General features: G+C 48.9%; 5 non-coding genes and 5 pseudogenes across 5 annotated transcripts; all 10 read right to left on the bottom strand.

Moving 5' to 3' along the window:
• Positions 1-5,378: 5,378 nt before the first annotated feature.
• On the bottom strand, positions 5,379-5,497 carry LOC139053764 (5S ribosomal RNA). Its single transcript, XR_011510765.1, has one exon. It is a non-coding gene; the product is annotated as a 5S ribosomal RNA (ribosomal RNA).
• Positions 5,498-6,049: 552 nt separating this feature from the next.
• LOC139053763 (5S ribosomal RNA) lies at positions 6,050-6,168 on the bottom strand. Its single transcript, XR_011510764.1, has one exon. It is a non-coding gene; the product is annotated as a 5S ribosomal RNA (ribosomal RNA).
• A 555-nt stretch (positions 6,169-6,723) lies between these two features.
• LOC139053762 (5S ribosomal RNA) lies at positions 6,724-6,842 on the bottom strand. The gene has a single exon (XR_011510763.1). It is a non-coding gene; the product is annotated as a 5S ribosomal RNA (ribosomal RNA).
• A 3,899-nt stretch (positions 6,843-10,741) lies between these two features.
• LOC139053770 (5S ribosomal RNA) lies at positions 10,742-10,860 on the bottom strand (annotated as a pseudogene).
• Positions 10,861-16,769: 5,909 nt separating this feature from the next.
• LOC139053772 (5S ribosomal RNA) lies at positions 16,770-16,888 on the bottom strand (annotated as a pseudogene).
• An 818-nt stretch (positions 16,889-17,706) lies between these two features.
• On the bottom strand, positions 17,707-17,825 carry LOC139053766 (5S ribosomal RNA; annotated as a pseudogene).
• A 552-nt stretch (positions 17,826-18,377) lies between these two features.
• On the bottom strand, positions 18,378-18,496 carry LOC139053761 (5S ribosomal RNA). Its single transcript, XR_011510762.1, has one exon. It is a non-coding gene; the product is annotated as a 5S ribosomal RNA (ribosomal RNA).
• A 555-nt stretch (positions 18,497-19,051) lies between these two features.
• LOC139053769 (5S ribosomal RNA) lies at positions 19,052-19,170 on the bottom strand (annotated as a pseudogene).
• Positions 19,171-25,077: 5,907 nt separating this feature from the next.
• On the bottom strand, positions 25,078-25,196 carry LOC139053760 (5S ribosomal RNA). Its single transcript, XR_011510761.1, has one exon. It is a non-coding gene; the product is annotated as a 5S ribosomal RNA (ribosomal RNA).
• Positions 25,197-25,751: 555 nt separating this feature from the next.
• LOC135921148 (5S ribosomal RNA) lies at positions 25,752-25,870 on the bottom strand (annotated as a pseudogene).
• Between the last annotated feature and the right edge of the window lie 735 nt (positions 25,871-26,605).

The following is a 26,605-nucleotide window of genomic DNA, read 5'->3' as shown; positions in this document are numbered from 1 at the left end:
TTACAAGCATCGCAGAAATCCAAAAAGGCGAAAAAAAAATTACAATAATGCCATCGGTCCGTATAGGACCGGCGTTGTCAAATTAAAATTCCTTCATGGCTGTGAGAGCTTCTAGCCTCGACAGCCAATCCGGTGGACATTCTTGCATTTTCTGTAGATCAACAAACCGCGACATAGATTCTCTGAAATATATATGAACCGGCCGTGCGTCGGGATCACAGTGGTACCCAGCCATTCGCGCCCGCCATATACAGTGGAGAGCATTCAACATAATGAAGTCATATGGGACCCCGTCTTCATCCTTAATAGGCAGATACCTGATCCCTTGGGGGTTTACAGGTAATTCTTTCTTCAGGGTTCGCTTCAAGACGTCCCAGAAGAACACAGCAGCCCAACAGTGCAAGAACACATGATCTATAGTTTCGGGCTTCTTGCAGATCAGGCAGTGAGAACCCCAGGGTACGAGACAGCCTCGTTCTTCCATAAACGACTTCACGGACAGGGTTCCAGTGTGGAGCCGAAATAAGAATGATTTTACCCCTGGTGGCACATGCATGCGTTTAACCCGTTGAAGGACGTCCTGTCCTTGCCCTCCACTGTACATGGCTCTGTATAACGGCACTGGGAAAACAATGTCACACACATCTTTATACAGCGTTTTCCTTTTCACTTGACACAGGTAATCACTTGAAAAACGAACAGTAAGAAAACGAACACTGTCTACCACTTCCTTAAAATAGCCACGAAGTCTTCCGGTCATGCCGGCCGTACTGACAACATGTGCCGGCAATGCGTCTGTCAGTCTGAGTTGACATACTGTGCGCAGAAACGGATCGCGCACATCGCGGAAAAACAAAAATCGGTTTACTAGTTGTCGAACAAAAAGATGCGCCAAACCCACTCCCCCGTCCTTCACTCTTCTGAACAGATTTGTTCGACTGCACCTTTCCCAGGTTGAACCCCAGATGAACACCGCAAACACTCTGTGCAGCTTTTGCACATTTACTCTAGAACAATATAACGCTTGTATAACGTAGTATAACTTGGCGACTAAAAAGACGTTACAAACTGTCGCTCTTGCAAAAACAGACAGGTTAGTAGCTTTCCATTTTTCTACTTTTTCTTTAATTTCACTTGTTTGGTTCCTCCAATATTCATCACTGCTATTGTAACTGTCTAAGGGAATTCCGAGATACGTCTTGGGAGTTTTCACCCAGGTCACATTCGCAAAATAGTCTGGTGCGGACAGCCAATCCCCATGCCACAGCCCGAGAGATTTGCCCCAATTTATTCTGCTACCCGTGACTTCACAGAACTGTTTGACTATAGATATTGCTTCGGTTACACTTTGTTTATCCATGCAACACACTGCGATGTCGTCTGCATACGCAAGTAGTTTGACTTCTGTCGCTGCTAATCTAAAACCACGTATTATGTCATTTTCATTTATTGCCACACACATGGCCTCTATATAAATAGCAAACAGAAGTGGACTGAGGGGACAGCCTTGGCGCACTGAACGCATAATGTTAATGGGGGCCCCCAGTGTCTTGTTTACAATTAATCTGGTTGTGCAATTCTTGTACGCCAAGGCCACGCCCTCAGTGATGATGGAACCGACATTAACGTGATCCAAGATGGCAAACAAAATAACATGCGCGACACAATCGAAAGCTTTCTCGAGATCGAGCTGAAGAACTGCAACGCCACCTCCGGTGACGTCACAACACTCAAGTACACATCGCATCTTATGAATGTTAGAAAAAATAGTTCGCCCTCTGATGCCACAGGTTTGATGGTCTCCTACTATTTCTTTGATGACGCCTTGGAGTCTGGTAGCTAAAATCTTCATAAATATCTTGTAATCAACATTTGTTAGGGATATTGGCCTATAGAATGACACTAATTTTAGTTTATCTATTTCATCACTCTTGGGTATTAGTATGGTGTGCGCTTTTCCGAAGGAAGGGGGCAAACATTTCTGCTGATACGCTCCATTGAATACATCTGCCAACAGTGGAGCCAATTCTCTCTTAAATGCCTTATACCACCCAGCGCAGAGACCATCAGGTCCAGGCGACTTTCCCGGGTTCAAATCGTCGATTGCCTTTTCGACTTCCCCCTCAGTTATTTTGGCTTCTAATCCTTCTTTGAAATCATCACTTATTCGCGGCATGCGAGTAAGAAAATGCGCTTTAAAACCATCTACATTCGCTTCCTGATATGCAAAGAGCGACTGGTAATACTCGAAAAAGGCACTCCCAATGCTCTCATTGTCTTCAACGACAGTCCCGTTCATTAGAATTTCATCGATGTGGTTTCGCCGTCCGTGCGCCTTCTCAAGACCCAGTGCCCTTTTAGTGGGCGTCTCCCCTGCCGCTAGTGCATGTGCTCGCGCACGCACGATGGCGCCTTGATAACGCTCTTTGTCGAACTGTTCAAGTTTTTCCTTGATGTTTCGCACGTCTTCTTTATATGTACCAGGCTCTCTACACTCAAGCGTTATCAGCTGCTCCAACAGTCTTCTTAAGCCCTTTTCTTTCATTTCCCTCTCGAATTTTATGCAACTCGATCTTTCTATGGCTTTAATTTTAACCTTCTGTTTAAAACATTCCCACTTCTCTGTTATTGTTTCCGTTGCCTCATCGAATATTTCATTAACCGCATCCCTTACTGCTTTTACAAACCCCTGATCATTTAGTAACAAGGCATTCATTTTCCACAGATCCCAATTAAAAGCATGTTTCGTTTTCACTACACCTATGTGGCATTTTACAAGGCAGTGGTCCGAAAACGACACGGGCACAACACAATAACTATGGCATCTTGGAATCGTGTCCAATGACATGTACATTCGATCCAGTCGTGCGTGACTACTGCCCTGAAAACGAGTAAAAGTCACTTCCCGCCCCCCTTCCAGGCACTCGTAAACATCGTCAAGTTCATTTTCCGCTATTAGTTGTGATAATACGCTACAGCTTTTGTCTCGCACACCGACATTATTCACTCTATCTCTGGCATTCAACACACAATTAAAGTCCCCTAACAACATGACGCGCTTCTCACAATGGACATACTTAGAAAGGTTCGAAAAAAACAAGACACGCTCCTCCACTGAATTCGGAGCATACACGCATATGACACGGAATTCAACCTCGCATATCGAAACATCACAAAAAACAATCCTTCCAGATTCGCATGAAAATACACTTTGAATCTGCAGTCCAGGCAGCTTCTTAACGAACAGAATGCACCCCGCGGACGTGCCTACCGCATGGCTAACCACCGCAAAATATCTGTGCGTGAATCGTCGCACCATGCTCCCGGTCTGCTCCTCTCCGTCAACCTTAGTCTCTTGGACGGCTAGTACGTCTATGTTGTGGTCAGTGGCCAACCGTAGGACCTGGCTTTGCCTACGACTAGCCGCCAACCCTGGCACGTTCAATGTGGCAATAATAAGGGACGGTATTTCAGCCATTTTCAACTATCGGGAAAAGCAGGCCCGGAGCATGGTGCTTACCGTTCACGACTAGCCCTCGGCTAGCCGCCTCCGGGACCTCCCGGCTTCTTGGTGTCGTTAGGCGATGGCGTTCTGCCCGCAGGTTTCCTTTCGGGTGTTAGATTCGGCTTTGGCTTGTAGCCCATCCGCCTTCCTTGAGGCGCCTTGGGCGGCGGCCCCTCGCTTGTGCTCGTCGCACCGCCGTCCCTTTCTTTGGTCTCGTCGTGGGGGCGCTTGACTGGGGCACCGAGAGTCGCAGTCCGCTCACTGTCGTTGACATCCATGTCCTGCAGCAATGCCGTCGTGTCGTTGTCGGGCGCCTCTTCGTTAACGCCCCCCGTAGGGCGGCTCACTGCAGGGAGGTCCTGTACCGGCTTGGCCGCATTATCGGTAGTCTCAGCTACTGAGCCTTCTGCGCCGGCAGTCGATGACCCGCTGAGTGTCCCTGTCGGAACCACGTCTCCCGTTCCCTTGGCGGCGTCCTCCGTTTCGACCACGTCCATGACGTGCTCAGCCGCAACGTCACTCGCTGCTGGTCCTGTCACGGCGGCGTAGGATTTGACGCAGTCAGCGTCAACGTGGCCGAAACGTCTGCACCTGGAACAGCGCGGGACTTTGCACTCCCGGCGGACGTGCCCCGTGCCTTGGCAGCGCAGGCACTGCATTGGTCGACCAGGCACGACCACCAAGGCCAACTCTCCACCGACGCGAACCTGATGAGGAAGGTCTTCCACCTTGACGCCGCTTTTCAGCTTGAGGAGCATAGTCCTGGTGGTCGAGGTCTTGTCGCCCATGCCATGGACGCGCCACCGTTCCCGGCTCACCTCCTCCACCTTGCCGAAAGCCGCGAAAGCAGTCCGGACTTCCTCGTCGGCAACGCCGTACAGCAGCCAGTGAAGCCGAAGCTTCACCTGCTGGTCCTGTGGGTCCACGATGACGCACCGCCGTCCCTTCACTTGCAGTTCTTTGAAGGCCATAAGGCGTTTCGTCGCAGTGGCATCACTCAGGGTCACCGCCCAGACGTGGTTGATCTGGTACGCCCCTATGCATACCACGTCCGGCATCAGTCCCGTCGGCAGTAAGGCGTCTCTAAAATATTCGACCTTGTATGGTCTGGCACGTACATCACCGTGTAAAAACACGGTGTTCAAAGCCACTCGTCCTTTCGGCAGCTGAGGCAGAATAAACGGATACTCATTATCGTTGTCGGTGATCCTGTTTCCGCGGCCAGAAGTGGCCGCTGTCGCTGCTCCACTGGAGCCCATGATTCTGCTGACCGCTCAGCTCGGCTGCCGGAAGCAGAATGCATGGTATGGCCGATGGCGAGAAACGAAGGTTTCTGATGTTACCTGTATCTAAAAATGAGCATTGGCTCTTTACAGCTACAACGAATAGTCTTTACGGGTTACGGAAACGTCTCATTAGGTGCTTTCAATTTGTTGATCTGCGCTAGAAAAGATAAAATTGCGTGTGCGAGTTGTGCAGAGGAGAGTGGACGTAACACGTTGTGTGTGCTTTTCCGCGGCTTGCACATGTGGCTTGGAATGTACGTGCTGCCGTCTGTGTGATGTTATCAACCTGCATGCCTGTAATAGCGATGCAGTTAGCAGTGTATGCGAATAATTTTGCGCGATTAGCGACACTTCTTGTCGCTATATATTACTCCGCGCAATATCATGCCACGTCCTTCATGTTGTTTTCATTTTTGCGCGCGAAGCTCACGTCGACGTTGACGCACGAGATATGCTACGGATGATGAGTGTTTATATTTCGCCAACGCGTCCACTCACCACAGCTCTACGCCTACATGCGCAACATGCCAACTAAAATAATAATAATAAAAAAAGAAATACAGGCACAAAAAATTGAAAAAGAAAGGTGCCATCAGCACTCGGTGTTCCCAGGTGGTCTCCCTCTCAAGTACTGACCGAGCCCAATGCTGCTTAGCTTCGGGGATCGGACGAGAACCGGCGTATTCAGCATGGTATGGCCGATGGCGAGAAACGAAGGTTTCTGATGTTACCTGTATCTAAAAATGAGCATTGGCTCTTTACAGCTACAACGAATAGTCTTTACGGGTTACGGAAACGTCTCATTAGGTGCTTTCAATTTGTTGATCTGCGCTAGAAAAGATAAAATTGCGTGTGCGAGTTGTGCAGAGGAGAGTGGACGTAACACGTTGTGTGTGCTTTTCCGCGGCTTGCACATGTGGCTTGGAATGTACGTGCTGCCGTCTGTGTGATGTTATCAACCTGCATGCCTGTAATAGCGATGCAGTTAGCAGTGTATGCGAATAATTTTGCGCGATTAGCGACACTTCTTGTCGCCATATATTACTCCGCGCAATATCATGCCACGTCCTTCATGTTGTTTTCATTTTTGCGCGCGAAGCTCACGTCGACGTTGACGCACGAGATATGCTACGGATGATGAGTGTTTATATTTCGCCAACGCGTCCACTCACCACAGCTCTACGCCTACATGCGCAACATGCCAACTAAAATAATAATAAAAAAAGAAATACAGGCACAAAAAATTGAAAAAGAAAGGTGCCATCAGCACTCGGTGTTCCCAGGTGGTCTCCCTCCCAAGTACTGACCGAGCCCAATGCTGCTTAGCTTCGGGGATCGGACGAGAACCGGCGTATTCAGCATGGTATGGCCGATGGCGAGAAACGAAGGTTTCTGATGTTACCTGTATCTAAAAATAAGCATTGGCTCTTTACAGCTACAACGAATAGTCTTTACGGGTTACGGAAACGTCTCATTAGGTGCTTTCAATTTGTTGATCTGCGCTAGAAAAGATAAAATTGCGTGTGCGAGTTGTGCAGAGGAGAGTGGACGTAACACGTTGTGTGTGCTTTTCCGCGGCTTGCACATGTGGCTTGGAATGTACGTGCTGCCGTCTGTGTGATGTTATCAACCTGCATGCCTGTAATAGCGATGCAGTTAGCAGTGTATGCGAATAATTTTGCGCGATTAGCGACACTTCTTGTCGCCTTATATTACTCCGCGCAATATCATGCCACGTCCTTCATGTTGTTTTCATTTTTGCGCGCGAAGCTCACGTCGACGTTGACGCACGAGATATGCTACGGATGATGAGTGTTTATATTTCGCCAACGCGTCCACTCACCACAGCTCTACGCCTACATGCGCAACATGCCAACTAAAATAATAATAATAAAAAAAGAAATACAGGCACAAAAAATTGAAAAAGAAAGGTGCCATCAGCACTCGGTGTTCCCAGGTGGTCTCCCTCCCAAGTACTGACCGAGCCCAATGCTGCTTAGCTTCGGGGATCGGACGAGAACCGGCGTATTCAGCATGGTATGGCCGATGGCGAGAAACGAAGGTTTCTGATGTTACCTGTATCTAAAAATGAGCATTGGCTCTTTACAGCTACAACGAATAGTCTTTACGGGTTACGGAAACGTCTCATTAGGTGCTTTCAATTTGTTGATCTGCGCTAGAAAAGATAAAATTGCGTGTGCGAGTTGTGCAGAGGAGAGTGGACGTAACACGTTGTGTGTGCTTTTCCGCGGCTTGCACATGTGGCTTGGAATGTACGCTGTCGTCCTTTATGAAAGGGAACACGCGAGCGCGTGGCCTGCGCTCTGCGGCGGCTGCCTACAGCGCCAGCAACCGACAGCTAAAGAAAGCACGTCCACTTTTGGCGTCATCTATTGTCAAACAACATAACGAGTCATGGCCGGTGGACAAGCGCTGCTAGATTATGCTCCCTCTCCGCTCGCGCAGCGGGCGATGGCTGTAGCGCGTCGTCTGCTGCCAACAAATATAACGTGGTGCGCGAGCACGGTCGAAACGTAGAAGCTCTCGGCTTACGCCAGTTGCGCTACGCCTAAGCTATATAGGTGAGGGCAATGCACTCAGGGGAAGGTTTGGTTGTTTGCTTTTTCGAAAGTGAATCACTGAACGCCGCGGAAATGTTCCTTCGAGGCAGAAACCCACTTACCCGGAAAGTACTGGTCTGTCGACAGAAAATGTTCTCTGTCGTTTAGTATATCTGCACTTGATGCTATAACGCTATGCACAATCAAAGCACCCTGACCGTAATGGCAGCGAGGAGATGTTGCTACTTAAGAAACTTGAAGAAAAAAAAATGTTCAAAATGTTTCTAAGTATTTTAATGTTGTATCATTAATGTAAAAGTAGCGAGCACAAAATGCAAAAACAGATAGCAATACATTTATTGACATAAAAATTATACGTAATTTTTTCTTTTGTGTTGAGCACCAAAACAAAACGTAAACAAAAGGCTGAAATATGTTGTTTCGACGCACTTCTTAGTACCTCGTGGCGTCCCCATTTGCTGCGCCGACAGCTGCCATTCTTGAGGGTCGCGAGTTATACAAGGCGGCCGTTAGTGATCTGTTGCTTCTCAGCCGCTCCCACTCCTCCTTTATGGCACCCCAAAGGTCGTCGGCCGACAGTTCGTGCAGAGACCGAGCCGCCAGCGCAGTTTTGAAAACGTCCCACACGTTCTCACTAATGTTAAGGTCTGGCGACTGGTGGTTGAATAATTAGATTACTTAGAGAGTTGATTACACGATCCTCGAAAAAGCTTGTCACCCTTCGGTATGTGTGGACGTGCGAGCTGTCTTGCAGGTAGATGCAATCGCCTTCTGGGAAGGGCCCATTGAGCAAGTAGGGCGCCATCACGTCGTCTAGGATTGAGCAGTAGGCGGCAGACGTGAATCTGTCCTCTATGCGGACTAGTGGACCAAGCCCGTTGGTCACGAGGCCCCACACGCACACTGCTAAACGTCCACTTGCAGCCACTCGCTGAAGGTATTCTGGTCTGTAACTGCAGAAAAGTATCATCAGGTCAAGCATTGACACCAAACCAAGTAACTCCACTTATCTCGAATACCCTTACTTTACGCCAACCATGCGGTATTCCGCTGTGCTGCATGGCGCGCGCATTTATCGCCGGCTGTTCATGTCTACGTTTTGTACTGTTCTAGGTTTTTATTCACTTTCCTATTTCTTTCAAGTTATTTTGATATTTTCTATTCCCGCATATTGAAACAACAATTGGGCTGGTGGTGTGCCTCTGTTTGTGGCAGTTGCCAGCCTACTGCCCCCTCTTCCATGTATATACTTTCAGCATGTGCTAAAATATTTTTAAATGTGAACTAATGCTGATGAGGGCAATCATATTAGTAATAATAGAGAACACGACTACACTTTAACGCTGTTAAACGTAATCTAACACCGTGCCTTGCATATCAAGTTCTGTCTGCCGTCTACGCGATATAAGAGACTGCAATATCACACAATGTATAAATAAGGGTAACCAACCGGTAGAATTTTTAGGCACTTCTTAGAGTGATATAATTACCTTTAAGCATAAAACGTCACCTACCCGCTGTTTTCTGGGCGCCACACTCTTTGTCACTGGCCCCACCGGGTCGTGAATGAACTCTCGTCGGTGAATACAACACTTTCCCAGTCGGAGGTAGTCCAATCTGCATGGTCCTTCGCAAACGGCAGGCATTTGGCTTTGTTGGTGTCTCGAAGCAGCGGTTTTCTGCAAGCAACCCTCTTATTGAGACCAGCTTCTGCGAGGCGGCGTTTCACAGTCGTCTCGCCCACCTTAATGCCAAGTTCCTTCAGTACTTCAGGGACTGTTGTCTGTGGCTTCAGTGCTACTGCAGCCACAAACGCACGGTCTTCGTCTTCAGTTGTTGTCCGAAGTCTGCGCCTCTGCGGAGCGTCGTTCACAGGGCATTCCTCCTTGAAGGCCTGAGCGATGCTGTTTACTGTTTTTAGTGGCCTCCTTGTAGTTTATGCAATATACCGCTGGCTGTAGCCAGCAATACTATGCTCAATAAATGTTTCGCCTTCCTCGAGTGGAACACGAGCCATATTGATGGCCTTATGCCTCGTGGCTCACAAAAAAGGAATTAAACTACACATGCCCCTATCACTTCTTATAAAGCCGCTACGCAAGGCGTTCAGCATCCTACCTTTCCCTCTCGTAGTATTTTCGAGCCTACGTGCTACACGTATGAACTAGCGCATTATCACTACTATCTTTACCCCGGTATTCTTAAATGATCCTAGACTCGAACTTGGTCCACCGACCGAACTGGTCATAGCGCTGCAACTCAGCTCAAAACCATGCAGCAGTTTTGAAGGACTGCTGTCGATTATCGCACACACATAGTGACCATTTAGCCGAGGGGAATCGCTACCGTCGTCTTTTTGAAGCCCACGCACATCCTCACGCGGACAGACACGCTCGAATTCGGGGGTTAGTGCCATGCAAGGTCGGTTTAAAATTTATCCTCGAGCTAGTCTAAACTGGCATTTCTACTTTCATTCGCGACGCAGGGACAATACAGCTGCAGCTAAACATGTTTCCATGAACATTCACACCTTTATTCGCTGCAGAACTGTAATGCTGCATATTGTGTTCTTGGAAATGTATTTAGTGGTGGCTTAAGCAAATGCGTGTTCCACGACGAAGCCATGGAGCTCGCATGATACAGAGTATCACTGAATGATGCAGAGAATCATTCATTTATAAAGAACAACCAAACCTTCCCCTGAGTGCATCGCTCTCACCTATATAGCTATAGCTTAGGCGAAGCGCAACCGACGTAAGCCGAGAGACAGAGCTTCTACGTTTCGACCGTGCTCGCAACCACGTTAGATTTCTTGGCAGCAGACGACGTGCTGCAGCCATCGCTCGTTGCGCAAGCGGACAGGGAGCATAATGTAGCAGGGCTTGTCCACCTGCCATGACTCGTTATTTTGTTTGCCAATAGATGGCGCCAAAAGCGGACGTGTTTTCTTTAGCTGTTGGTTGCTGGCGCTGTAGGCAGCCGCCGCAGAGCGCAGGCCATGCGCTCGCGTGTTCCCTTTCATAAAGGACGACAGTGTACGTGCTGCCGTCTGTGTGATGTTATCAACCTGCATGCCTGTAATAGCGATGCAGTTAGCAGTGTATGCGAATAATTTTGCGCGATCAGCGACACTTCTTGTCGCCATATATTACTCCGCGCAATATCATGCCACGTCCTTCATGTTGTTTTCATTTTTGCGCGCGAAGCTCACGTCGACGTTGACGCACGAGATATGCTACGGATGATGAGTGTTTATATTTCGCCAACGCGTCCACTTACCACAGCTCTACGCCTACATGCGCAACATGCCAACTAAAATAATAATAATAAAAAAAGAAATACAGGCACAAAAAATTGAAAAAGAAAGGTGCCATCAGCACTCGGTGTTCCCAGGTGGTCTCCCTCCCAAGTACTGACCGAGCCCAATGCTGCTTAGCTTCGGGGATCGGACGAGAACCGGCGTATTCAGCATGGTATGGCCGATTTTTTTTTTATTTAATGCCGGTCTTTGACATAACCCAGAAAATACAAATATTACACGCATCGCAGAAATCCAAAAAGGTGAAAAAAAAATTACAATAATGCCATCGGTCCGTATAGGACCGGCGTTGTCAAATTAAAATTCCTTCATGGCTGTGAGAGCTTCTAGCCTCGACAGCCAATCCGGTGGACATTCTTGTATTTTCTGTAGATCAACAAACCGCGACATAGATTCTCTGAAATATATATGAACCGGCCGTGCGTCGGGATCACAGTGGTACCCAGCCAATCGCGCCTGCCATATACAGTGGAGAGCATTCAACATAATGAAGTCATATGGGACCCCGTCTTCATCCTTAATAGGCAGATACCTGATCCCTTGGGGGTTTACAGGTAATTCTTTCTTCAGGGTTCGCTTCAAGACGTCCCAGAAGAACACAGCAGCCCAACAGTGCAAGAACACATGATCTATGGTTTCGGGCTTCTTGCAGATCAGGCAGTGAGAACCCCAGGGTACGAGACAGCCTCGTTCTTCCATAAAAGTCTTCACGGACAGGGTTCCAGTGTGGAGCCTAAAAAAGAAGGATTTTACCCCTGGTGGCACCTGCATGCGTTTAACCCGTTTAAGGACGTCCTGTCCTTGCCCTCCACTGTACATGGCTCTGTATAACGGCACTGGGAAAACAATGTCACACACATCTTTATACAGCGTTTTCCTTTTCACTTGACACAGGTAATCACTTGAAAAACGAACAGTAAGAAAACGCACACTGTCTACCACTTCCTTAAAATAGCCACGAAGTCTTCCGGTCATGCCGGCCGTACTGACAACATGTGCCGGCAATGCGTCGGTCAATCTGAGTTGACATACTGTGCGCAGAAAAGGATCGCGCACATCGCGGAAAAACAAAAACCGGTTTACTAGTTGTCGAACAAAAAGATGCGCCAAACCCACACCCCCGTCCTTCACTCTTCTGAACAGATTTGTTCGACTGCACCTTTCCCAGGTTGAACCCCAGATGAACACCGCAAACACTCTGTGCAGCTTTTGCACATTTACTCTAGAACAATATAACGCTTGTATAACGTAGTATAACTTGGCGACTAAAAAGACGTTACAAACTGTCGCTCTTGCAAAAACAGACAGGTTAGTAGCTTTCCATTTTTCTACTTTTTCTTTAATTTCACTTGTTTGGTTCCTCCAATATTCATCACTGCTATTGTAACTGTCTAAGGGAATTCCGAGATACGTCTTGGGAGTTTTCACCCAGGTCACATTCGCAAAATAGTCTGGTGCGGACAGCCAATCCCCATGCCACAGCCCGAGAGATTTGCCCCAATTTATTCTGCTACCCGTGATTTCACAGAACTGTTTGACTATAGATATTGCTTCGGTTACACTTGGTTTATCTATGCAACACACTGCGATGTCATCTGCATACGCAAGTAGTTTGACTTCTGTCGCTGCTAATCTAAAACCACGTGTTATGTCATTTTCATTTATTGCCACACACATGGCCTCTATATAAATAGCAAACAGAAGTGGACTGAGGGGACAGCCTTGGCGCACTGAACGCATAATGTTAATGGGGGCCCCCAGTGCCTTGTTTACAATTAATCTGGTTGTGCAATTCTTGTACGCCAAGGCCACGCCCTCAGTGATGATGGAACCGACATTAACGTGATCCAAGATGGCAAACAAAATAACATGCGCGACACAATCGAAAGCTTTCTCGAGATCGAGCTGAAGAACTGCAACGCCACCTCCGGTGACGTCACAGCACTCAAGTACGCATCGCATCCTATGAATGTTATGCCATCTTCGACTGGTCGTTCCTGAGCGCTCTCGCGAGCGGCGTTGTCTTCGGCTGGTTGAAAGAGGGTGCCCGCCCTGCGTTCGGCTGGTTCTTCTCGATTGCTCTCCTCCACCTTCGAGCGCTCTGAGGCGCTCCGAGCCCTGTCATCGGAGCAGTCTTCGAAATTGAAACGTCATCGCAGAGCCGTGTCGCTGCTGTTGGCGACGGCCCACCGTAACCTAGGCAACCTAGGCCACTGCGACGAACGCTCGTCCCGCCGGCGCGTCCGCCGGTTTTCCCGGCAGCGCCGGGAGCTTTCGATAAGCGAAACATCGGACGTTCGTAGTAGTCACGTGGTTTAGCATCTGCCATTGCCTCCTCCGAGAGCGAGTCGCACGTTTGGCTTGCGCGCTCGTCCTCTACCTCTGAGCTTGGGGAACGCCGGATCTGCCCAACTCTGCTTCGGGGGATGGAAGCGACCAGCCGAAGATAGCATTAGAAAAAATAGTTCGCCCTCTGATGCCACAGGTTTGATGGTCTCCTACTATTTCTTTGATGACGCCTTGGAGTCTGGTAACTAAAATCTTCATAAATATCTTGTAATCAACATTTGTTAGGGATATTGGCCTATATATAGAATGACACTAATTTTAGTTTATCTATTTCATCACTCTTGGGTATTAGTATGGTGTGCGCTTTTCCGAAGGAAGGGGGCAAACATTTCTGCTGATACGCTCCATTGAATACATCTGCCAACAGTGGAGCCAATTCTCTCTTAAATGCCTTATACCACCCAGCGCAGAGACCATCAGGTCCAGGCGACTTTCCCGGGTTCAAATCGTCGATTGCCTTTTCGACTTCCCCCTCAGTTATTTTGGCTTCTAATCCTTCTTTAAAATCATCACTTATTCGCGGCATGCGAGTAAGAAAATGCGCTTTAAAACCATCTACATTCGCTTCCTGATATGCAAAGAGCGACTGGTAATACTCGAAAAAGGCACTCCCAATGCTCTCATTGTCTTCAACGACAGTCCCGTTCATTAGAATTTCATCGATGTGGTTTCGCCGTCCGTGCGCCTTCTCAAGACTCAGTGCCCTTTTAGTGGGCGTCTCCCCTGCCGCTAGTGCATGTGCTCGCGCACGCACGATGGCGCCTTGATAACGCTCTTTGTCGAACTGTTCAAGTTTTTCCTTGATGTTTCGCACGTCGTCTTTATATGTACCAGGCTCTCTACACTCAAGCGTTATCAGCTGCTCCAACAGTCTTCTTAAGCCCTTTTCTTTCATTTCCCTCTCGAATTTTATGCAACTCGATCTTTCTATGGCTTTAATTTTAACCTTCTGTTTAAAACATTCCCACTTCTCTGTTATTGTTTCCGTTGCCTCATCGAATATTTCATTAACCGCATCCCTTACTGCTTTTACAAACCCCTGATCATTTAGTAACAAGGCATTCATTTTCCACAGATCCCAATTAAAAGCATGTTTCGTTTTCACTACACCTATGTGGCATTTTACAAGGCAGTGGTCCGAAAACGACACGGGCACAACACAATAACTATGGCATCTTGGAATCGTGTCCAATGACATGTACATTCGATCCAGTCGTGCGTGACTACTGCCCTGAAAACGAGTAAAAGTCACTTCCCGCCCCCCTTCCAGGCACTCGTAAACATCGTCAAGTTCATTTTCCGCTATTAGTTGTGATAATACGCTACAGCTTTTGTCTCGCACACCGGCATTATTCACTCTATCTCTGGCATTCAACACACAATTAAAGTCCCCTACCAACATAACGCGCTTCTCACAATGGACATACTTAGAAAGGTTCGAAAAAAACAAGGCACGCTCCTCCACTGAATTCGGAGCATACACGCATATGACACGGAATTCAACCTCGCATATCGAAACATCACAAAAAACAATCCTTCCAGATTCGCATGAAAATACACTTTGAATCTGCAGTCCAGGCAGCTTCTTAACGAACAGAATGCACCCCGCGGACGTGCCTACCGCATGGCTAACCACCGCAAAATATCTGTGCGTGAATCGTCGCACCATGCTCCCGGTCTGCTCCTCTCCGTCAACCTTGGTCTCTTGGACGGCTAGTACGTCTATGTTGTGGTCAGTGGCCAACCGTAGGACCTGGCTTTGCCTACGACTAGCCGCCAACCCTCGCACGTTCAATGTGGCAATAATAAGGGACGGTATTTCAGCCATTTTCAACTATCGGGAAAAGCAGGCCCGGAGCATGGTGCTTACCGTTCACGGCTAGCCCTCGGCTAGCCGCCTCCGGGACCTCCCGGCTTCTTGGTGTCGTTAGGCGATGGCGTTCTGCCCGCAGGTTTCCTTTCGGGTGTTAGATTCGGCTTGGGCTTGTAGCCCATCCGCCTTCCTTGAGGCGCCTTGGGCGGCGGCCCCTCGCTTGTGCTCGTCGCACCGCCGTCCCTTTCTTTGGTCTCGTCGTGGGGGCGCTTGACTGGGGCACCGAGAGTCGCAGTCCGCTCACTGTCGTTGACATCCATGTCCTGCAGCAATGCCGTCGTGTCGTTGTCGGGCGCCTCTTCGTTAACGCCCCCCGTAGGGCGGCTCACTGCAGGGAGGTCCTGTACCGGCTTGGCCGCATTATCGGTAGTCTCAGCTACTGAGCCTTCTGCGCCGGCAGTCGATGACCCGCTGAGTGTCCCTGTCGGAACCACGTCTCCCGTTCCCTTGGCGGCGTCCTCCGTTTCGACCACGTCCATGACGTGCTCAGCCGCAACGTCACTCGCTGCTGGTCCTGTCACGGCGGCGTAGGATTTGACGCAGTCAGCGTCAACGTGGCCGAAACGTCTGCACCTGGAACAGCGCGGGACTTTGCACTCCCGGCGGACGTGCCCCGTGCCTTGGCAGCGCAGGCACTGCATTGGTCGACCAGGCACGACCACCAAGGCCAACTCTCCACCGACGCGAACCTGATGAGGAAGGTCTTCCACCTTGACGCCGCTTTTCAGCTTGAGGAGCACAGTCCTGGTGGTCGAGGTCTTGTCGCCCATGCCATGGACGCGCCACCGTTCCCGGCTCACCTCCTCCACCTTGCCGAAAGCCGCGAAAGCAGTCCGGACTTCCTCGTCGGCAACGCCGTACAGCAGCCAGTGAAGCCGAAGCTTCACCTGCTGGTCCTGTGGGTCCACGATGACGCAACGCCGTCCCTTCACTTGCAGTTCTTTGAAGGCCATAAGGCGTTTCGTCGCAGTGGCATCACTCAGGGTCACCGCCCAGACGTGGTTGATCTGGTACGCCCCTATGCATACCACGTCCGGCATCAGTCCCGTCGGCAGTAAGGCGTCTCTAAAATATTCGACCTTGTATGGTCTGGCACGTACATCACCGTGTAAAAACACGGTGTTCAAAGCCACTCGTCCTTTCGGCAGCTGAGGCAGAATAAACGGATACTCATTATCGTTGTCGGTGATCCTGTTTCCGCGGCCAGAAGTGGCCGCTGTCGCTGCTCCACTGGAGCCCATGATTCTGCTGACCGCTCAGCTCGGCTGCCGGAAGCAGAATGCATGGTATGGCCGATGGCGAGAAACGAAGGTTTCTGATGTTACCTGTATCTAAAAATGAGCATTGGCTCTTTACAGCTACAACGAATAGTCTTTACGGGTTACGGAAACGTCTCATTAGGTGCTTTCAATTTGTTGATCTGCGCTAGAAAAGATAAAATTGCGTGTGCGAGTTGTGCAGAGGAGAGTGGACGTAACACGTTGTGTGTGCTTTTCCGCGGCTTGCACATGTGGCTTGGAATGTACGTGCTGCCGTCTGTGTGATGTTATCAACCTGCATGCCTGTAATAGCGATGCAGTTAGCAGTGTATGCGAATAATTTTGCGCGATTAGCGACACTTCTTGTCGCCATATATTACTCCGCGCAATATCATGCCACGTCCTTCATGTTGTTTTCATTTTTGCGCGCGAAGCTCACGTCGACGTTGACGCACGAGATATGCTACGGATGATGAGTGTTTATATTTCGCCAACGCGTCCACTCACCACAGCTCTACGCCTACATGCGCAACATGCCAACTAAAATAATAATAATAAAAAAAGAAATACAGGCACAAAAAATTGAAAAAGAAAGGTGCCATCAGCACTCGGTGTTCCCAGGTGGTCTCCCTCGCAAGTACTGACCGAGCCCAATGCTGCTTAGCTTCGGGGATCGGACGAGAACCGGCGTATTCAGCATGGTATGGCCGATTTTTTTTTTCTTTATTTCCTTGTCACAGAAATGCCATGCGAATACATTGTTAAAAGAGAATCAGCTTAGCTTATGCTGACTCTCTGAAATTAATATCGCTTGAATTTCGCCAACTCATCGAACAGCGGTAACCAATCGGGCGGTTCTTTCTGGGCTTTGTACACTTCACGCATGTAGACGACACTTTCAATAAAGTTTTCTCGTACAGAACAACCATGCTGGCCGATTCGTTTCTCGCCATCGGCCAGCATGGTATGGCCGATGGCGAGAAACGAAGGTTTCTGATGTTACCTGTATCTAAAAATGAGCATTGGCTCTTTACAGCTACAACGAATAGTCTTTACGGGTTACGGAAACGTCTCATTAGGTGCTTTCAATTTGTTGATCTGCGCTAGAAAAGATAAAATTGCGTGTGCGAGTTGTGCAGAGGAGAGTGGACGTAACACGTTGTGTGTGCTTTTCCGCGGCTTGCACATGTGGCTTGGAATGTACGTGCTGCCGTCTGTGTGATGTTATCAACCTGCATGCCTGTAATAGCGATGCAGTTAGCAGTGTATGCGAATAATTTTGCGCGATTAGCGACACTTCTTGTCGCTATATATTACTCCGCGCAATATCATGCCACGTCCTTCATGTTGTTTTCATTTTTGCGCGCGAAGCTCACGTCGACGTTGACGCACGAGATATGCTACGGATGATGAGTGTTTATATTTCGCCAACGCGTCCACTCACCACAGCTCTACGCCTACATGCGCAACATGCCAACTAAAATAATAATAATAAAAAAAGAAATACAGGCACAAAAAATTGAAAAAGAAAGGTGCCATCAGCACTCGGTGTTCCCAGGTGGTCTCCCTCTCAAGTACTGACCGAGCCCAATGCTGCTTAGCTTCTGGGATCGGACGAGAACCGGCGTATTCAGCATGGTATGGCCGATGGCGAGAAACGAAGGTTTCTGATGTTACCTGTATCTAAAAATGAGCATTGGCTCTTTACAGCTACAACGAATAGTCTTTACGGGTTACGGAAACGTCTCATTAGGTGCTTTCAATTTGTTGATCTGCGCTAGAAAAGATAAAATTGCGTGTGCGAGTTGTGCAGAGGAGAGTGGACGTAACACGTTGTGTGTGCTTTTCCGCGGCTTGCACATGTGGCTTGGAATGTACGTGCTGCCGTCTGTGTGATGTTATCAACCTGCATGCCTGTAATAGCGATGCAGTTAGCAGTGTATGCGAATAATTTTGCGCGATTAGCGACACTTCTTGTCGCTATATATTACTCCGCGCAATATCATGCCACGTCCTTCATGTTGTTTTCATTTTTGCGCGCGAAGCTCACGTCGACGTTGACGCACGAGATATGCTACGGATGATGAGTGTTTATATTTCGCCAACGCGTCCACTCACCACAGCTCTACGCCTACATGCGCAACATGCCAACTAAAATAATAATAAAAAAAGAAATACAGGCACAAAAAATTGAAAAAGAAAGGTGCCATCAGCACTCGGTGTTCCCAGGTGGTCTCCCTCCCAAGTACTGACCGAGCCCAATGCTGCTTAGCTTCGGGGATCGGACGAGAACCGGCGTATTCAGCATGGTATGGCCGATGGCGAGAAACGAAGGTTTCTGATGTTACCTGTATCTAAAAATAAGCATTGGCTCTTTACAGCTACAACGAATAGTCTTTACGGGTTACGGAAACGTCTCATTAGGTGCTTTCAATTTGTTGATCTGCGCTAGAAAAGATAAAATTGCGTGTGCGAGTTGTGCAGAGGAGAGTGGACGTAACACGTTGTGTGTGCTTTTCCGCGGCTTGCACATGTGGCTTGGAATGTACGTGCTGCCGTCTGTGTGATGTTATCAACCTGCATGCCTGTAATAGCGATGCAGTTAGCAGTGTATGCGAATAATTTTGCGCGATCAGCGACACTTCTTGTCGCCATATATTACTCCGCGCAATATCATGCCACGTCCTTCATGTTGTTTTCATTTTTGCGCGCGAAGCTCACGTCGACGTTGACGCACGAGATATGCTACGGATGATGAGTGTTTATATTTCGCCAACGCGTCCACTTACCACAGCTCTACGCCTACATGCGCAACATGCCAACTAAAATAATAATAATAAAAAAAGAAATACAGGCACAAAAAATTGAAAAAGAAAGGTGCCATCAGCACTCGGTGTTCCCAGGTGGTCTCCCTCCCAAGTACTGACCGAGCCCAATGCTGCTTAGCTTCGGGGATCGGACGAGAACCGGCGTATTCAGCATGGTATGGCCGATTTTTTTTTATTTAATGCCGGTCTTTGACATAACCCAGAAAATACAAATATTACACGCATCGCAGAAATCCAAAAAGGTGAAAAAAAAATTACAATAATGCCATCGGTCCGTATAGGACCGGCGTTGTCAAATTAAAATTCCTTCATGGCTGTGAGAGCTTCTAGCCTCGACAGCCAATCCGGTGGACATTCTTGTATTTTCTGTAGATCAACAAACCGCGACATAGATTCTCTGAAATATATATGAACCGGCCGTGCGTCGGGATCACAGTGGTACCCAGCCAATCGCGCCTGCCATATACAGTCGAGAGCATTCAACATAATGAAGTCATATGGGACCCCGTCTTCATCCTTAATAGGCAGATACCTGATCCCTTGGGGGTTTACAGGTAATTCTTTCTTCAGGGTTCGCTTCAAGACGTCCCAGAAGAACACAGCAGCCCAACAGTGCAAGAACACATGATCTATGGTTTCGGGCTTCTTGCAGATCAGGCAGTGAGAACCCCAGGGTACGAGACAGCCTCGTTCTTCCATAAAAGTCTTCACGGACAGGGTTCCAGTGTGGAGCCTAAAAAAGAAGGATTTTACCCCTGGTGGCACCTGCATGCGTTTAACCCGTTTAAGGACGTCCTGTCCTTGCCCTCCACTGTACATGGCTCTGTATAACGGCACTGGGAAAACAATGTCACACACATCTTTATACAGCGTTTTCCTTTTCACTTGACACAGGTAATCACTTGAAAAACGAACAGTAAGAAAACGCACACTGTCTACCACTTCCTTAAAATAGCCACGAAGTCTTCCGGTCATGCCGGCCGTACTGACAACATGTGCCGGCAATGCGTCGGTCAATCTGAGTTGACATACTGTGCGCAGAAAAGGATCGCGCACATCGCGGAAAAACAAAAACCGGTTTACTAGTTGTCGAACAAAAAGATGCGCCAAACCCACACCCCCGTCCTTCACTCTTCTGAACAGATTTGTTCGACTGCACCTTTCCCAGGTTGAACCCCAGATGAACACCGCAAACACTCTGTGCAGCTTTTGCACATTTACTCTAGAACAATATAACGCTTGTATAACGTAGTATAACTTGGCGACTAAAAAGACGTTACAAACTGTCGCTCTTGCAAAAACAGACAGGTTAGTAGCTTTCCATTTTTCTACTTTTTCTTTAATTTCACTTGTTTGGTTCCTCCAATATTCATCACTGCTATTGTAACTGTCTAAGGGAATTCCGAGATACGTCTTGGGAGTTTTCACCCAGGTCACATTCGCAAAATAGTCTGGTGCGGACAGCCAATCCCCATGCCACAGCCCGAGAGATTTGCCCCAATTTATTCTGCTACCCGTGATTTCACAGAACTGTTTGACTATAGATATTGCTTCGGTTACACTTGGTTTATCTATGCAACACACTGCGATGTCATCTGCATACGCAAGTAGTTTGACTTCTGTCGCTGCTAATCTAAAACCACGTGTTATGTCATTTTCATTTATTGCCACACACATGGCCTCTATATAAATAGCAAACAGAAGTGGACTGAGGGGACAGCCTTGGCGCACTGAACGCATAATGTTAATGGGGGCCCCCAGTGCCTTGTTTACAATTAATCTGGTTGTGCAATTCTTGTACGCCAAGGCCACGCCCTCAGTGATGATGGAACCGACATTAACGTGATCCAAGATGGCAAACAAAATAACATGCGCGACACAATCGAAAGCTTTCTCGAGATCGAGCTGAAGAACTGCAACGCCACCTCCGGTGACGTCACAGCACTCAAGTACGCATCGCATCCTATGAATGTTATGCCATCTTCGACTGGTCGTTCCTGAGCGCTCTCGCGAGCGGCGTTGTCTTCGGCTGGTTGAAAGAGGGTGCCCGCCCTGCGTTCGGCTGGTTCTTCTCGATTGCTCTCCTCCACCTTCGAGCGCTCTGAGGCGCTCCGAGCCCTGTCATCGGAGCAGTCTTCGAAATTGAAACGTCATCGCAGAGCCGTGTCGCTGCTGTTGGCGACGGCCCACCGTAACCTAGGCAACCTAGGCCACTGCGACGAACGCTCGTCCCGCCGGCGCGTCCGCCGGTTTTCCCGGCAGCGCCGGGAGCTTTCGATAAGCGAAACATCGGACGTTCGTAGTAGTCACGTGGTTTAGCATCTGCCATTGCCTCCTCCGAGAGCGAGTCGCACGTTTGGCTTGCGCGCTCGTCCTCTACCTCTGAGCTTGGGGAACGCCGGATCTGCCCAACTCTGCTTCGGGGGATGGAAGCGACCAGCCGAAGATAGCATTAGAAAAAATAGTTCGCCCTCTGATGCCACAGGTTTGATGGTCTCCTACTATTTCTTTGATGACGCCTTGGAGTCTGGTAACTAAAATCTTCATAAATATCTTGTAATCAACATTTGTTAGGGATATTGGCCTATATATAGAATGACACTAATTTTAGTTTATCTATTTCATCACTCTTGGGTATTAGTATGGTGTGCGCTTTTCCGAAGGAAGGGGGCAAACATTTCTGCTGATACGCTCCATTGAATACATCTGCCAACAGTGGAGCCAATTCTCTCTTAAATGCCTTATACCACCCAGCGCAGAGACCATCAGGTCCAGGCGACTTTCCCGGGTTCAAATCGTCGATTGCCTTTTCGACTTCCCCCTCAGTTATTTTGGCTTCTAATCCTTCTTTAAAATCATCACTTATTCGCGGCATGCGAGTAAGAAAATGCGCTTTAAAACCATCTACATTCGCTTCCTGATATGCAAAGAGCGACTGGTAATACTCGAAAAAGGCACTCCCAATGCTCTCATTGTCTTCAACGACAGTCCCGTTCATTAGAATTTCATCGATGTGGTTTCGCCGTCCGTGCGCCTTCTCAAGACTCAGTGCCCTTTTAGTGGGCGTCTCCCCTGCCGCTAGTGCATGTGCTCGCGCACGCACGATGGCGCCTTGATAACGCTCTTTGTCGAACTGTTCAAGTTTTTCCTTGATGTTTCGCACGTCGTCTTTATATGTACCAGGCTCTCTACACTCAAGCGTTATCAGCTGCTCCAACAGTCTTCTTAAGCCCTTTTCTTTCATTTCCCTCTCGAATTTTATGCAACTCGATCTTTCTATGGCTTTAATTTTAACCTTCTGTTTAAAACATTCCCACTTCTCTGTTATTGTTTCCGTTGCCTCATCGAATATTTCATTAACCGCATCCCTTACTGCTTTTACAAACCCCTGATCATTTAGTAACAAGGCATTCATTTTCCACAGATCCCAATTAAAAGCATGTTTCGTTTTCACTACACCTATGTGGCATTTTACAAGGCAGTGGTGCGAAAACGACACGGGCACAACACAATAACTATGGCATCTTGGAATCGTGTCCAATGACATGTACATTCGATCCAGTCGTGCGTGACTACTGCCCTGAAAACGAGTAAAAGTCACTTCCCGCCCCCCTTCCAGGCACTCGTAAACATCGTCAAGTTCATTTTCCGCTATTAGTTGTGATAATACGCTACAGCTTTTGTCTCGCACACCGGCATTATTCACTCTATCTCTGGCATTCAACACACAATTAAAGTCCCCTACCAACATAACGCGCTTCTCACAATGGACATACTTAGAAAGGTTCGAAAAAAACAAGGCACGCTCCTCCACTGAATTCGGAGCATACACGCATATGACACGGAATTCAACCTCGCATATCGAAACATCACAAAAAACAATCCTTCCAGATTCGCATGAAAATACACTTTGAATCTGCAGTCCAGGCAGCTTCTTAACGAACAGAATGCACCCCGCGGACGTGCCTACCGCATGGCTAACCACCGCAAAATATCTGTGCGTGAATCGTCGCACCATGCTCCCGGTCTGCTCCTCTCCGTCAACCTTGGTCTCTTGGACGGCTAGTACGTCTATGTTGTGGTCAGTGGCCAACCGTAGGACCTGGGTTTGCCTACGACTAGCCGCCAACCCTCGCACGTTCAATGTGGCAATAATAAGGGACGGTATTTCAGCCATTTTCAACTATCGGGAAAAGCAGGCCCGGAGCATGGTGCTTACCGTTCACGGCTAGCCCTCGGCTAGCCGCCTCCGGGACCTCCCGGCTTCTTGGTGTCGTTAGGCGATGGCGTTCTGCCCGCAGGTTTCCTTTCGGGTGTTAGATTCGGCTTGGGCTTGTAGCCCATCCGCCTTCCTTGAGGCGCCTTGGGCGGCGGCCCCTCGCTTGTGCTCGTCGCACCGCCGTCCCTTTCTTTGGTCTCGTCGTGGGGGCGCTTGACTGGGGCACCGAGAGTCGCAGTCCGCTCACTGTCGTTGACATCCATGTCCTGCAGCAATGCCGTCGTGTCGTTGTCGGGCGCCTCTTCGTTAACGCCCCCCGTAGGGCGGCTCACTGCAGGGAGGTCCTGTACCGGCTTGGCCGCATTATCGGTAGTCTCAGCTACTGAGCCTTCTGCGCCGGCAGTCGATGACCCGCTGAGTGTCCCTGTCGGAACCACGTCTCCCGTTCCCTTGGCGGCGTCCTCCGTTTCGACCACGTCCATGACGTGCTCAGCCGCAACGTCACTCGCTGCTGGTCCTGTCACGGCGGCGTAGGATTTGACGCAGTCAGCGTCAACGTGGCCGAAACGTCTGCACCTGGAACAGCGCGGGACTTTGCACTCCCGGCGGACGTGCCCCGTGCCTTGGCAGCGCAGGCACTGCATTGGTCGACCAGGCACGACCACCAAGGCCAACTCTCCACCGACGCGAACCTGATGAGGAAGGTCTTCCACCTTGACGCCGCTTTTCAGCTTGAGGAGCACAGTCCTGGTGGTCGAGGTCTTGTCGCCCATGCCATGGACGCGCCACCGTTCCCGGCTCACCTCCTCCACCTTGCCGAAAGCCGCGAAAGCAGTCCGGACTTCCTCGTCGGCAACGCCGTACAGCAGCCAGTGAAGCCGAAGCTTCACCTGCTGGTCCTGTGGGTCCACGATGACGCACCGCCGTCCCTTCACTTGCAGTTCTTTGAAGGCCATAAGGCGTTTCGTCGCAGTGGCATCACTCAGGGTCACCGCCCAGACGTGGTTGATCTGGTACGCCCCTATGCATACCACGTCCGGCATCAGTCCCGTCGGCAGTAAGGCGTCTCTAAAATATTCGACCTTGTATGGTCTGGCACGTACATCACCGTGTAAAAACACGGTGTTCAAAGCCACTCGTCCTTTCGGCAGCTGAGGCAGAATAAACGGATACTCATTATCGTTGTCGGTGATCCTGTTTCCGCGGCCAGAAGTGGCCGCTGTCGCTGCTCCACTGGAGCCCATGATTCTGCTGACCGCTCAGCTCGGCTGCCGGAAGCAGAATGCATGGTATGGCCGATGGCGAGAAACGAAGGTTTCTGATGTTACCTGTATCTAAAAATGAGCATTGGCTCTTTACAGCTACAACGAATAGTCTTTACGGGTTACGGAAACGTCTCATTAGGTGCTTTCAATTTGTTGATCTGCGCTAGAAAATATAAAATTGCGTGTGCGAGTTGTGCAGAGGAGAGTGGACGTAACACGTTGTGTGTGCTTTTCCGCGGCTTGCACATGTGGCTTGGAATGTACGTGCTGCCGTCTGTGTGATGTTATCAACCTGCATGCCTGTAATAGCGATGCAGTTAGCAGTGTATGCGAATAATTTTGCGCGATTAGCGACACTTCTTGTCGCCATATATTACTCCGCGCAATATCATGCCACGTCCTTCATGTTGTTTTCATTTTTGCGCGCGAAGCTCACGTCGACGTTGACGCACGAGATATGCTACGGATGATGAGTGTTTATATTTCGCCAACGCGTCCACTCACCGCAGCTCTACGCCTACATGCGCAACATGCCAACTAAAATAATAATAATAAAAAAGAAATACAGGCACAAAAAATTGAAAAAGAAAGGTGCCATCAGCACTCGGTGTTCCCAGGTGGTCTCCCTCCCAAGTACTGACCGAGCCCAATGCTGCTTAGCTTCGGGGATCGGACGAGAACCGGCGTATTCAGCATGGTATGGCCGATGGCGAGAAACGAAGGTTTCTGATGTTACCTGTATCTAAAAATGAGCATTGGCTCTTTACAGCTACAACGAATAGTCTTTACGGGTTACGGAAACGTCTCATTAGGTGCTTTCAATTTGTTGATCTGCGCTAGAAAAGATAAAATTGCGTGTGCGAGTTGTGCAGAGGAGAGTGGACGTAACACGTTGTGTGTGCTTTTCCGCGGCTTGCACATGTGGCTTGGAATGTACGTGCTGCCGTCTGTGTGATGTTATCAACCTGCATGCCTGTAATAGCGATGCAGTTAGCAGTGTACGCGAATAATTTTGCGCGATTAGCGACACTTCTTGTCGCCATATATTACTCCGCGCAATATCATGCCACGTCCTTCATGTTGTTTTCATTTTTGCGCGCGAAGCTGACGTCGACGTTGACGCACGAGATATGCTACGGATGATGAGTGTTTATATTACGCCAACGCGTCCACTCACCACAGCTCTACGCCTACATGCGCAACATGCCAACTAAAATAATAATAATAAAAAAAGAAATACAGGCACAAAAAATTGAAAAAGAAAGGTGCCATCAGCACTCGGTGTTCCCAGGTGGTCTCCCTCCCAAGTACTGACCGAGCCCAATGCTGCTTAGCTTCGGGGATCGGACGAGAACCGGCGTATTCAGCATGGTATGGCCGATTTTTTTTTTATTTAATGCCAGTTTTTGACATAACACTGAATATACAAATACTACACACATGTCAGGAATACAAGCTTGTGGGGATAAAAAAAAGAAAAAAATTACGATAATGCCGACTGTCCGTACGGGACCGGCGTCGTCCAATTAAAATTCCTTCATGGCTGTCAGTGCTTCTAGCCTCGACAGCCAATCCGGTGGACATTCTTGCGATTTCTGTATATCAACGAACCGCGACATAGATTCTCTGAAATATATGTGAACCGGGCGGGCGTCGGCATCGCAATGGTACCCTGCCATGCGAGCCCGCCATATACAGTGGAGTGCATTCAACATAATAAAGTCGTATGGGACTCCCTCTTCATCCTTAATTGGCAGATACCGTATACCTTGGGGGTTTACAGGTAATTCTTTCTTCAGTGTTCGCTTCAAGACGTCCCAGAAGAACACAGCCGCCCAGCAGTGCAAGAACACGTGATCGATGGTTTCGGGCTTCTTGCAGATCAAGCAGTGTGATCCCCACGGCACAAGAAAGCCTCGCTCTTCCATAAATGTCTTCACGGAAAGTGTTCCAGTGTGGAGCTTAAAAAAGAAGGTTTTAACACCTGGTGGCACATGCATGCGTTTCACCCGTTTAAGGACGTCTTGCCCTGGCCCTCCACTGTATATGGCTCTGTATAAGGGCACTGGGAACACAATGTCGCACACATCATTATACAGTTTTTTCCTTTTCACTTCAAA

The sequence above is a fragment of the Dermacentor albipictus genome, unplaced genomic scaffold, assembly GCF_038994185.2.
Source record: "Dermacentor albipictus isolate Rhodes 1998 colony unplaced genomic scaffold, USDA_Dalb.pri_finalv2 scaffold_202, whole genome shotgun sequence".
In the NCBI taxonomy this organism is placed as follows: domain Eukaryota; kingdom Metazoa; phylum Arthropoda; class Arachnida; order Ixodida; family Ixodidae; genus Dermacentor; species Dermacentor albipictus.
The sequence above is the reverse complement of the archived record's forward strand: the minus strand, read 5'-3'. Positions and strand labels throughout refer to the sequence as shown.